Source organism: Amblyomma americanum, unplaced genomic scaffold (genome assembly GCF_052857255.1).
Source record: "Amblyomma americanum isolate KBUSLIRL-KWMA unplaced genomic scaffold, ASM5285725v1 scaffold_423, whole genome shotgun sequence".
Taxonomy (NCBI): domain Eukaryota; kingdom Metazoa; phylum Arthropoda; class Arachnida; order Ixodida; family Ixodidae; genus Amblyomma; species Amblyomma americanum.
The window spans coordinates 1-10,000 of NW_027526894.1; the positions used below are offsets into that span (position 1 = coordinate 1).

Consider the following 10,000-nt stretch of genomic DNA (forward strand, 5'->3'; position numbering starts at 1 on the left):
GAGACAAGACTGGACTTTCGAATACTATTAGCCCCTAGAATGTCCCGCATGCAGCTCTTACAAAATTTTTTTAACAGTCTATAGACTGTCCATATACTTCTGTCTATAAATTCTATGGACTTTCTACATACAAATACGAGAGAACAGTCTATAGGCAATACCAACGTTATAGACAGTCGATAGACGATATATAGATCTATGGTCAGTCTATAGACTATTAATAGGCAAAAAGAAATAGCTACAGGAAGGCAAAAGAGTCTATAAGAAGTCTATAAGCTGCCTATTGATCATTTTTATAAAGGAGGTGTAACATTCAACTGATCGGTAACTGACATCGGGACTCAGAATTAACGAGAACTGTTATCTTCGCTGATGCACGAAGCTGTATGAACGTAGTGATGGCTTTTACCCAGGAACGATAAACACTACTATTTAAAATAGCGTTGTTCTGCGGGGATATCTGTATGGCCTACTCTCTAGCTGGCACGCGCGCGGGCGGTGTGATCGGAAAACTGGAGTGCCGCGCTGTGGTCGCGGTGAATATGAGCAAAGAGCAAGAAAATAGACCGCAAGGCAATCTTCCGAGCGGCGGTTGTCCAGTGGTCGTAGATAAGTTCTTAAATCCGTTTAGTTTGATCCGTGATGTGTAGCGGGCTATAAGACGGCCTGCGGGATGTATCACTGCAAAAGGCGTTTCTAGATGTGCAACTAGGGTTTTGTTATGTTAAAAAATACAATCAGGTGGCTTCGAATTGTGATGGTAGTTATTATATCGCATTTACGGCTGCTGTCAAAGTGCTCAATAGAAAGGACACAGGTTGAGATAGCTCCTTATCCACAAGTCTAACTGTAGATTACACATGTGCCGCGTCTCCCGGGGGTGCGACATGCATGATATTCTAGGATTAAAAATAAATAAACGAAGCGTTTTGAGGTAGTGAACGATGGGTTGCACCAGTCAATAGGCAGCTTTCGTTGCAAAACATCGAAAACACGGGGCACCTTATTCATGGTTTCATTCAGTGCATCTATTGAAATGTGAGCTTTTACGGCATGCTCAATGACTTTTGCTTGGGCGCTCTAGTGCCTCTTTAGCAGTAAGTACAGGGCATTTAGTCTCCAGTACCTCGGTAAAATGTTCGCACGAGGAATGTGGAACCAATCTGCACATTCCCGACTACGCACTATCGCAAGACAAGGAAATCAATATATAGACTTCTTGCGCTCGCTACAAGCGGAATTTTTATGGTGAATTTAAAATCTAGAGCTAAACCCAATGGCCGTTCCGTGTCGTCGTTTGCTATTTATGGTTGCCCTACTGGTCACAGCGTACACACGTGCGAGCCCGCTTCGCAGAGCCAAGGTATTGAGTGGCTGAGCCGCTTGCGCGCCTTGTTCAGGTTCGGCGCCCACATGGTGTCGAAAGTGACCGGCATCTGGTACAACAACGAGATGAACGATTTCTCGACACCGTACGCGAAGAACGTGTACGGCCTGGGGGCAAGCAGCAACAACTACATCCGGGCCGGTATGCGGCCCGTGTCGTCACTCTGCCCCGTCGTGGTGGTGGACGCTCGCGGGGATGTCCTCTTCGCCGCCAGTGCCACGGGCGGGCAGCTCATCATATCCGCACTTGCACAGGCATGATGATTTCTTCCGGAAAAGGGCTTGTCCACTTATCGAGCACTGTCAGCCACCTCTCCGAGTTTCCCTTCCTGGAATTCTCCCAAGAAAAAAAAGAACGCGGTGCAAGGTTTATCGGCATGATGGCTGCAAGTGTAGTCGTTTCAAGCCTGAGACGACAGACAGGCTGGGGAATTAGCACTCAGAAGAGCTCTTTTTTAGATGCACGTGTGTCCAGAGGGAGAAGACCAACTTGTCATCGGCGATAGCAGCACTGTTCCTTCGGAAATTGCCGGGATGAAAATACCCACTGCTGTGGAATGCACATAACATGAAGGTCATACAAAGCTGCTGAGGTGACAGAGTTTAACACAGAAGGCACCACTGCTCCACGCAGTACTTACTTGCCATTAAGCACATACTTTATCCAAGTTTATATATTCCATTTCAGCGGGCCTCTATTTGGAGTCAGTGACTCTTCGTGCTTCAGTTGAAATAATTCAGTTAATTATCAAATTATGAGGGCGCAAATTGCAGTCTTATCAGCTCGTATGAGCGCTGCTGCTGTCATTTAATGAAAAGATCGAATAGCTCACATTATCTTAAAAGCACGCAAGATTGAACTACTGCAGCGTTGTACAAGTTGTACACCCCTACGCTCCCTTGTACCCGAAGGAACAACCACACCATTGCACCTGGGCACCTTTCAAGGATGCCTCGTTTGATGCTGCCAAACAACACTAGGCCGGCTTGAGATTCAGTGGCCTTTGTTTTTTTCCATCAAAACAAGCGTTTATGCGTTGGAAATGCACCGGTGCCTTCGATGACAACATCATGCATCCCTCCACTTGGCGCTGTGTGCATGCTGCGAAGAAACTTGAATGCCATTACGATTTTAATCTGCGATTACGAAACCATTTCAAATGCTAGCCCAAAAGGACTTCGCTTGCTTTACCTTCAAGTTTCACACGTTCGACCCCTTTGAGCTCGTCGATTTCTAAAACCTATGCAGTTGTCGTTTAAATGATATATCGGCTACGCCAGGCTGCGCCTATTGTCGTAAATGCAATACAGACAGAACCCGGGAACTCCGGATCAGGCGCTCGACTACTGATCCGGAGTTCCCGGGTTCGAACCCGACCGCGGCGGCTGCGTTTTTATGGAGGAAAAACGCTAAAGCGCCCGTGTGCTGTGCGATGTCAGTGCACGTTAAAGATCCCCAGGTGGTCGAAATTATTCCGGAGCCCTCCACTACGGCACCTTTCTCTTCCTTTCTTCTTTCACTCCCTCCTTTACCCTTCTCTTGCGGCGCGGTTCAGGTGTCCAACGATATATGAGACAGATACTGCGCCATTTCCTTTCCCCCCAAAACCAATTGTTATTATTATTAGGTCCGTTCGTGAGCTTTACACAGGCGTGTCAACGACTGTGCGAAAATTCTCTCGTCCTGCTAGCGAAAAAGCGAGAAGAGGCTGCCATTGAGTTCTGTGCGTTGCTTAACAAGGTTAAGCATTGGTAAAATTGTGTACTTCTGGGATCTAAGGTTAGGAAGACGCACCCCCGAATACGTTCTACTGTTCGCGCTGCACAGACTAGTGCCAACATTTCCTTCGTTGTCGAGCGGTGCACCCGGAGGGAGTAACGTCTGGTGGCGAGAGTGCGTCGCAACGGGCGCTACATACTAAAGCACGAGACAGTGATGGCATTAAGTTGTCCTCAAAATCCTAAATGTGGAATTTCGGGGTTAAAACATCGAACCCTTTTTTAACACCCACGTGCACTACCTGATGAGAATGCAACTCACACCGCACTTCACGTCAACTTGCTCAAGCGCCAGTGGCCGTCGCGCGGAAAAAAAAAACGGGCTTATTGACCTTGTTGCCAAGTGACGGCCGCTAAGAAACCGACCCTGGAGAAGACGAACTATGTTCTCTTCTAGTTGAATATTGCCACACGACCGGCTCGTGCGAAGAGTGTTTTTCGCCCTGTCGGTGCAGGTGATGGTGCGCAGCCTGTGGATGGAGCACACCGTGAAGGAGGCCATCGATGCGGGGCGCCTGCACAACCAGCTATTCCCGCGCGACGTCGTTCAGCACGAGGAGACGGCAGACCTGGTAAGCGCCCCCCGCCTGTCGCCACATAAGGCTTTCCCAGTTCGTCGGCATTTGCAGATGCTGCTCTGTTTTTTACACCGACAGCTTGTAAGCCCGTGTTTTATGCATTGCGGCGTCAGTGCCGTTGTTTGTGTTATGACACGACGTCATTACAACTGGCCACGCTGACTGCTGAGAAAGGGGTGACTGATTGGCGAGACGGAAGTGACATCACGACTGAAGAAAGCGCCACGCTGACTGACCAAAATGCCAGTCGCTGATTGGACCGAACATGGAGAAGACACGGTCTTACGGCGGAGGTACTGTATCCCGTGCGCTGAATGGTCGAAGAAAGAAAGGTGGCGACGTAGCGGATCCCATAGTCGCTTTTATACTGATATAGGTGCACAGCGGCAGCGGAAATGCTCTTTGCTAAAGATGTACGCTGTCTTTAAAGGTTCGAGGATGCTTTAGGATATAATACTTCTTTTTATGTTCATTCCTGTAGGCCTGAGTCGTTGCATAGATTACGCGATGCGGCCTAGAGTATGAAAATACTTTGAGCTCAGTATGCACAACTGGTTTTTATACCGTGACTCTTTTAAAAAAAGACAACGTCTTTAAGCACTCCCATGTGTCATTTCTTTCTAGATTGCTGCAGTAATTTTTTACTGCATTAGCTGTATATTGCTCTTTCCCAGAAGTGCTCGGTTTGTGTGTGTATCTGTGTATACAACCATATGTTGAATATAGGAAAAGAATATTTTTATATTTTGTTACCTTAATATTTGAATCCTTTATAAAGATTAGCTGTATGTGCTAGTGCATTGCAGGCAAAAATTCTATTGCGGCATTGTAGAGCTCCGAAAAAAAAAGTCTTATTGATCACATTTTATCTTATATATGCTACAAATTATGTATTTTTCTTGTCGAAAAGAGAGCCCGCGAAATATGAGGAAAAACGCAACGGGAGCATGTGCTCGGGCTTGCCGATAGCAGTGGTCTGAAATGTGGAACTCGTGAATGTACGCAGCACCGCTCGATGCTGTACAGCGCCAATATTACGCAGAGAAAGCTTTGAAGTGAGCTCTGTTGGCGATCAAATTCAGAGGGCAATGAAGAATGATTACGTGCTGTGGAAGGCGAAAGCATTAGTGAGTTTTCGTGAGCGTTCAACATCGACGCAAGTTGCGCTGATTGCACGAACGCTGAATCCACACAGGTCTGAGGGAAAAGCTTGGACAGTCGCGAGCTAGCATCCAATCTATATAGGAGACGTATGCAATGAGCAGTCGTATGGAACCACCCGCAATGGTGGAAGACGAACCATTGCGTCACAATTTTGATACGAAATCTGGTTTTTGAGGGAAGGAAATGCGGTGTAGCAGTCTCACGTCTCGGCGGACATTTCAAGCGCACCTTAACAGAAGAGGTAAATAGTCTGGGAAGGCGTACAATTGAAGGTGCATATGTCGTCGGTTCCAACTCCTGTCAGAAGCTAGCGTTCAACTTTACCGGCACATGAAAGCTGTATGCAACGAGAAATCGTATGACATCACCCGGTACGCTGTACGACAAACTGTTGCTCACAACTATAGCACGATTCAAGTCGGGAAAACTGGCGACACACTGACCTTAGCCAGCGGGGGTACATATAGAAGAACGAACATGCATAAGATTGTCTGAAATGGCGGTGCTCAGCTTGCTGTGCGTGTCCTACGGCCGCTTCATGACGTTAACCTATTTTTTCTGCTATCGCTAGGATTTTCTGCACCATTTGCAAGCACACACACTTAAACGCACACGAACACACGCCGCCGGCTTTGCTCTTAATAAGACTAGTAAAACTTTCTTAGTAGTAGGAAGTGAAAGCTGCAACCTAGCCGACAATGTTTAGTGTGGAAAACAGCTGGCGCACTGCATCGAGGTAGTGAGACGCAGGCTGAAATATCAGGCAGCGTTCCAAGTCGTCAGTATGTCGTATAGTTTCTCGTGCCGCAAAAATATCTCCCAAGGTTAATTGCAGAGCAGTGTGTGTGTGAGCGCAAACACGCCACATGACAGATGCCAGATGTGAAAGCCGGTTTTCTGATCTTGTTTTCACACAAATATCAGCAATTAGGTTCTGCATCGCCTCCTTTGTCGCACGATATGACGTTCCGCGGCAAGTTTTTCATTGTCTCATGAGAGGCATTCACTCAAAGCGCTTTGTTCTGCGGTTTAATTCGGTACAACATCGTTGACAGATTTTTTGGTGATGTGTTTCTCTATTAATAGAGCTTGTAGTACTTTAGAGCAGTTGTTTTAACGCGATAGCGTTAAGGGCCCCGTTCAGCGGGGAACATGGCGCCGTAGTTGGAGTGTCGAGAAAATCCTGATTGGTTGAGCGAGTCTTGATGTTACACCTGATGTGGCGATAAAGAAAGATTTATAGAAGTAAAGAAAGGTTTATAGGACTGAAGACAGGTTTATACAACATTACCGAAATTGTAATTTTAAGCTTACAACATGATTCAAACGTTGTTGTGGCATGTGATAATGCAAAGTAAATTAATTGCTCTGAAAAGAAAACTGAGGTAATTTGATGCGAATAAAACCTGTGACCGCAAGCTTGGCGCATGAGGGCCCTGGTTGTGTTTGTGCCATAAAACCTAATACAACACAACACGCAAACCTGTGACCCTCGTGTAGCGAGTCAGACACGGGTACTCCTTGGTCATCGAGGGACATTCGTTCGACTTTGTTAAAGGGAGTCTTTGTGTCTTTCCGAAGGTGTCCACGTCTGCGAAGACACCGGGCCGCTGAAGGGCATTAACGCCAGAATCTTTTCCGGCCTACATATGACATCGCGGGCACATTGGCTGACGCAATTTATCACTACTGTTGTCCCTTGGGGTGCTACGGCACCTCACAAGAGGGCTTCAAGTCACAAGAGGCGACAAAGGAAACGCATGTGAAAGGACAGGGCCTCGTCAGGGCGCGGGAATTGGAGTGAACATGGACACTGACCACAGTTCAGCTGCATTGCTGAAGAGAAGGAATTGATAATGGGACAACACGCCGTTCTCGTCTCTCTCGCAGGATGTTCTGTACGCGCTAAAGGAACGCGGCCACAACCTAGCACCGTTTACGTGGCTAGGAACCGTGGTGGTTATACACAGGAGGAGCCCCGGCGAATATACTGCGTGCGGGGACTACCGCAACCTGGCCGTCGCCTCGGCAGACGGAGGGCAGCCCGCCTAGGCAGACGCCTGCGGTTCGCGCAGGAAAGCGCCTGCCGCGCGTGCGTCACGTTGTGCATTCAAACTCATGCCGCCCCTTTGCCCTCATCGTCACAGCCGTTTATTTTTTGGCATTTACGCACTCAAAAACGTATGACGCTGTTATCTTGAGCATGCTAGAAGTTTCCTGTTGACGCACCTGCCAAAATAAAGTACTTAACGCGATATACCGTTCAGTAAGACAGTGCAGTGTATCTCTGTAGGGAGAGGGGAAATGCAATTTTGGCTCTTCGGTGTTAAGCGTCTGTGCTAGCGGGCGTTTGGAGACCAAACAAAACAACACGTTCTGTGCACGAAACAAGTGGGAGCACTTGCATGCCCAATGTTTTTGTGTAAGCGGCGCACCAGGTGGCGCAAAGTTTCCCCTTGAGAGCCCTGCTGAAAATAGAAATGCAGGGAGGTCAAAAAAGGTACGCAGATTTAAAAGACGAACAAATAGCACTAATAGCTGCCGGCATAGAGGAAGCAATAAAGAAACGTCCGATGTAAAGGTTAGATGATAAGTTAGAAGGACTCATTAGTACAAAAATAAAAGAAGTAAAAGGAGTAAACCGCTGGAGCGGAAAGAGGAATCCACGAAGTTCGTGGAATAAAATTAGGGAGGCCACCGAACAATGACGGTTGGCATCACGGGAACGCAGAAAAGAAAAGAGGGTGTAGTTCTTTGAAGAGGAAATAGGCCAAAAATGGGAATATTAACAAAAAGAAAAAGCAAGTGCTGGTCCTCGTCCAGGCAAAAATAAAGCAGTCCTCTGATGGTTGGCTGGCTGAAGTTCGCAATGCAACTAAAGGGGGGCCAAGAAAATTCTGGAATCGCATAAGCTGGCTGGGTAAAGCGAATCACAGAAAGCAGGAACAGATTCACGATTTCGAAGGAAAATGCTTAGAGGGAATTGACGCTGTGAACTAGACTGCATCAGTTATAGCTGAGTCATTTAGGAAAGACGACAGAGTAATCGCTCCAAACTAGAGAGCAATACAGGACCGAACAATAGAAAACAGTTTAGAACTGATCAATCTTAACTGGAAAAAAGCAGAAGCAAACATTTCTAAATGGATGTCCCCAGAGATAGGCGAAATTCCAATCAAGCCAATTAATGAACTTGGCCCAAGAGGCAAGGAAACGCTGATAAAAGCATTGGAAGCAGTCGTAACTAATACGCAAATTCCGCACAGCTGGAAGCTGAGTAAAATGAATTTGATTTATAAAGAGAATGACGTTGAGATGAACATAAAATCCTTCCGACCGATTACGTTATCAACAGTTATATGCAGGCTGGCCATGCAGGCGGCGACATTAAAAATGCAGTTACGTGTAGAAAGTAATAGAATTCTCGGAGAACTTCAGAACGGTTTCAGAAGGGGTAGGCTCTTAGAAGATAGCCTATTCGTGCTAAATTGGTTATTGGGGAAACTCTCATAGGGGGAGGAGGGAGAGAAGGGGGGGGGGGAGCGCAGCCAGGTAACTGCCTCCTAGTGCAGGGGAACACCGCAACTGGGCTTAATCGTGCTTACCAAGTGCATAGAAATAGTTAAGGCGGAAAAGGTACCTTCCTGGACATAAGCGGTGCATACGACAACGTGCACAGGGAACTCCTGTGAAACATATTAAATGATGAAGGTATCGGTCAGGAGGTAATGGATTTTTTACAGGAAATATGTCGAGAAAATAAAGTTGAAATAACATGGGTAGGAATTAGAAGTACGAGAACTGTCGGGGTACACAAATGATTAAGGCAAGGTTGTCTTCTATCACCGCTGCTGTTTAATCTTTATATGATAAGTATGAAAAGAAGGCTACAAGGAAGCAATCTAGTTTATAGTCTGCCGTACAGATTAGGCGGAAAAGTTGTTGAGCAATGACTACTGGGTTTAATGTGTGCGGACGATATTGTACTGTTAGCAGAAAGCCAGGAAGATTTGCAAACTTTGGTTATTTGCTGGGGAGACGAAGGAGACAGTCTAGGCTTAAGGTTTAGCGCAACTAAGTCAGGTGTGATGATTTTCAACGATACCACTGATCAGGTGCTTACAATACAAGGATTCATATGAAATACCCGGGTGACCGAATACAAATATATCGCAGTATGGGTAAACGAAGGACAGATGTACACGAAAAAGCACGAACAGTCTGTCGCAGCTAAAAAGCGGGGAGATGCCGAGATAACGAAACATAGGGCATTATGGAGGTAAAACAAATATGAAGTACTGAGAGGTATTTGGAAAGGAATAATGGGGCCGGGGCTTACTTTCGGGAATGCAGTTCTGTGATTAAGGGCAGAAGTTCAGTCGTGATTAGAAGTAAATAGGAGAGCTGTTGGAAGATTAGCACTAGGTACCCACGGGAAAACCACAAACGATGCAGTATAGGGGGTAATGGGCTGGGCATCTTTCGAAGCACGGGAAGCTGAGTAAAATACTATACGAAGAACGCCTGAGGAAATTGGACGATAACAGGTGGGCAGCTAAGGTATTTAAATACGTATACAGAAAGAGCGTTAACTCAGACTGGAGGAAAGGAACTAGAAAGCTAACCATTAAGTTTGCTTTCAAACCAGTAAGGTAACCAGCTAACCAGTAAGGTTAAAACTGTATAAAATCAATGAAAAATAAGCCTAGTGTAGAACTATATCGATACTCGAAGCAGTAGATCAGGAAGGAAGCGTTTTATGATAACTCAAGTGGCAGTGCCCTACTCTTTGAAGTTAGGTCAGGGTGCACTAGAACGCGCAGCAGCAAAAAAATTTTACCGAAGGAGATGACACTTGCGCCATGTGTGGCAAATCTGTAGAAAAAATAGCACCTCTCATACTAAAATGTGATGGTATCCATTCCGATGTCGATGCAGGTAGTCACTCTTCCTGAGGCCCTATAATTTAGAGATAACAATTGTCATGTAAATAAATTCGCGATGAAAATTAGCAAAAGGCGAGGTTGGCAATTTGAGTTTACGTTTTCATATTTTTATAAAGTAAAGCTTAATTTCAGTTCTTTCCAAAATGC

At 46.2% G+C, this 10,000-nt stretch overlaps 1 pseudogene; it reads left to right on the plus strand.

Annotated features, from left to right (window-relative positions):
- The first annotated feature begins 1,413 nt into the window (after positions 1 to 1,413).
- On the plus strand, positions 1,414 to 6,959 carry LOC144112573 (scoloptoxin SSD20 pseudogene; annotated as a pseudogene).
- The last annotated feature ends 3,041 nt before the right edge of the window (positions 6,960 to 10,000 follow it).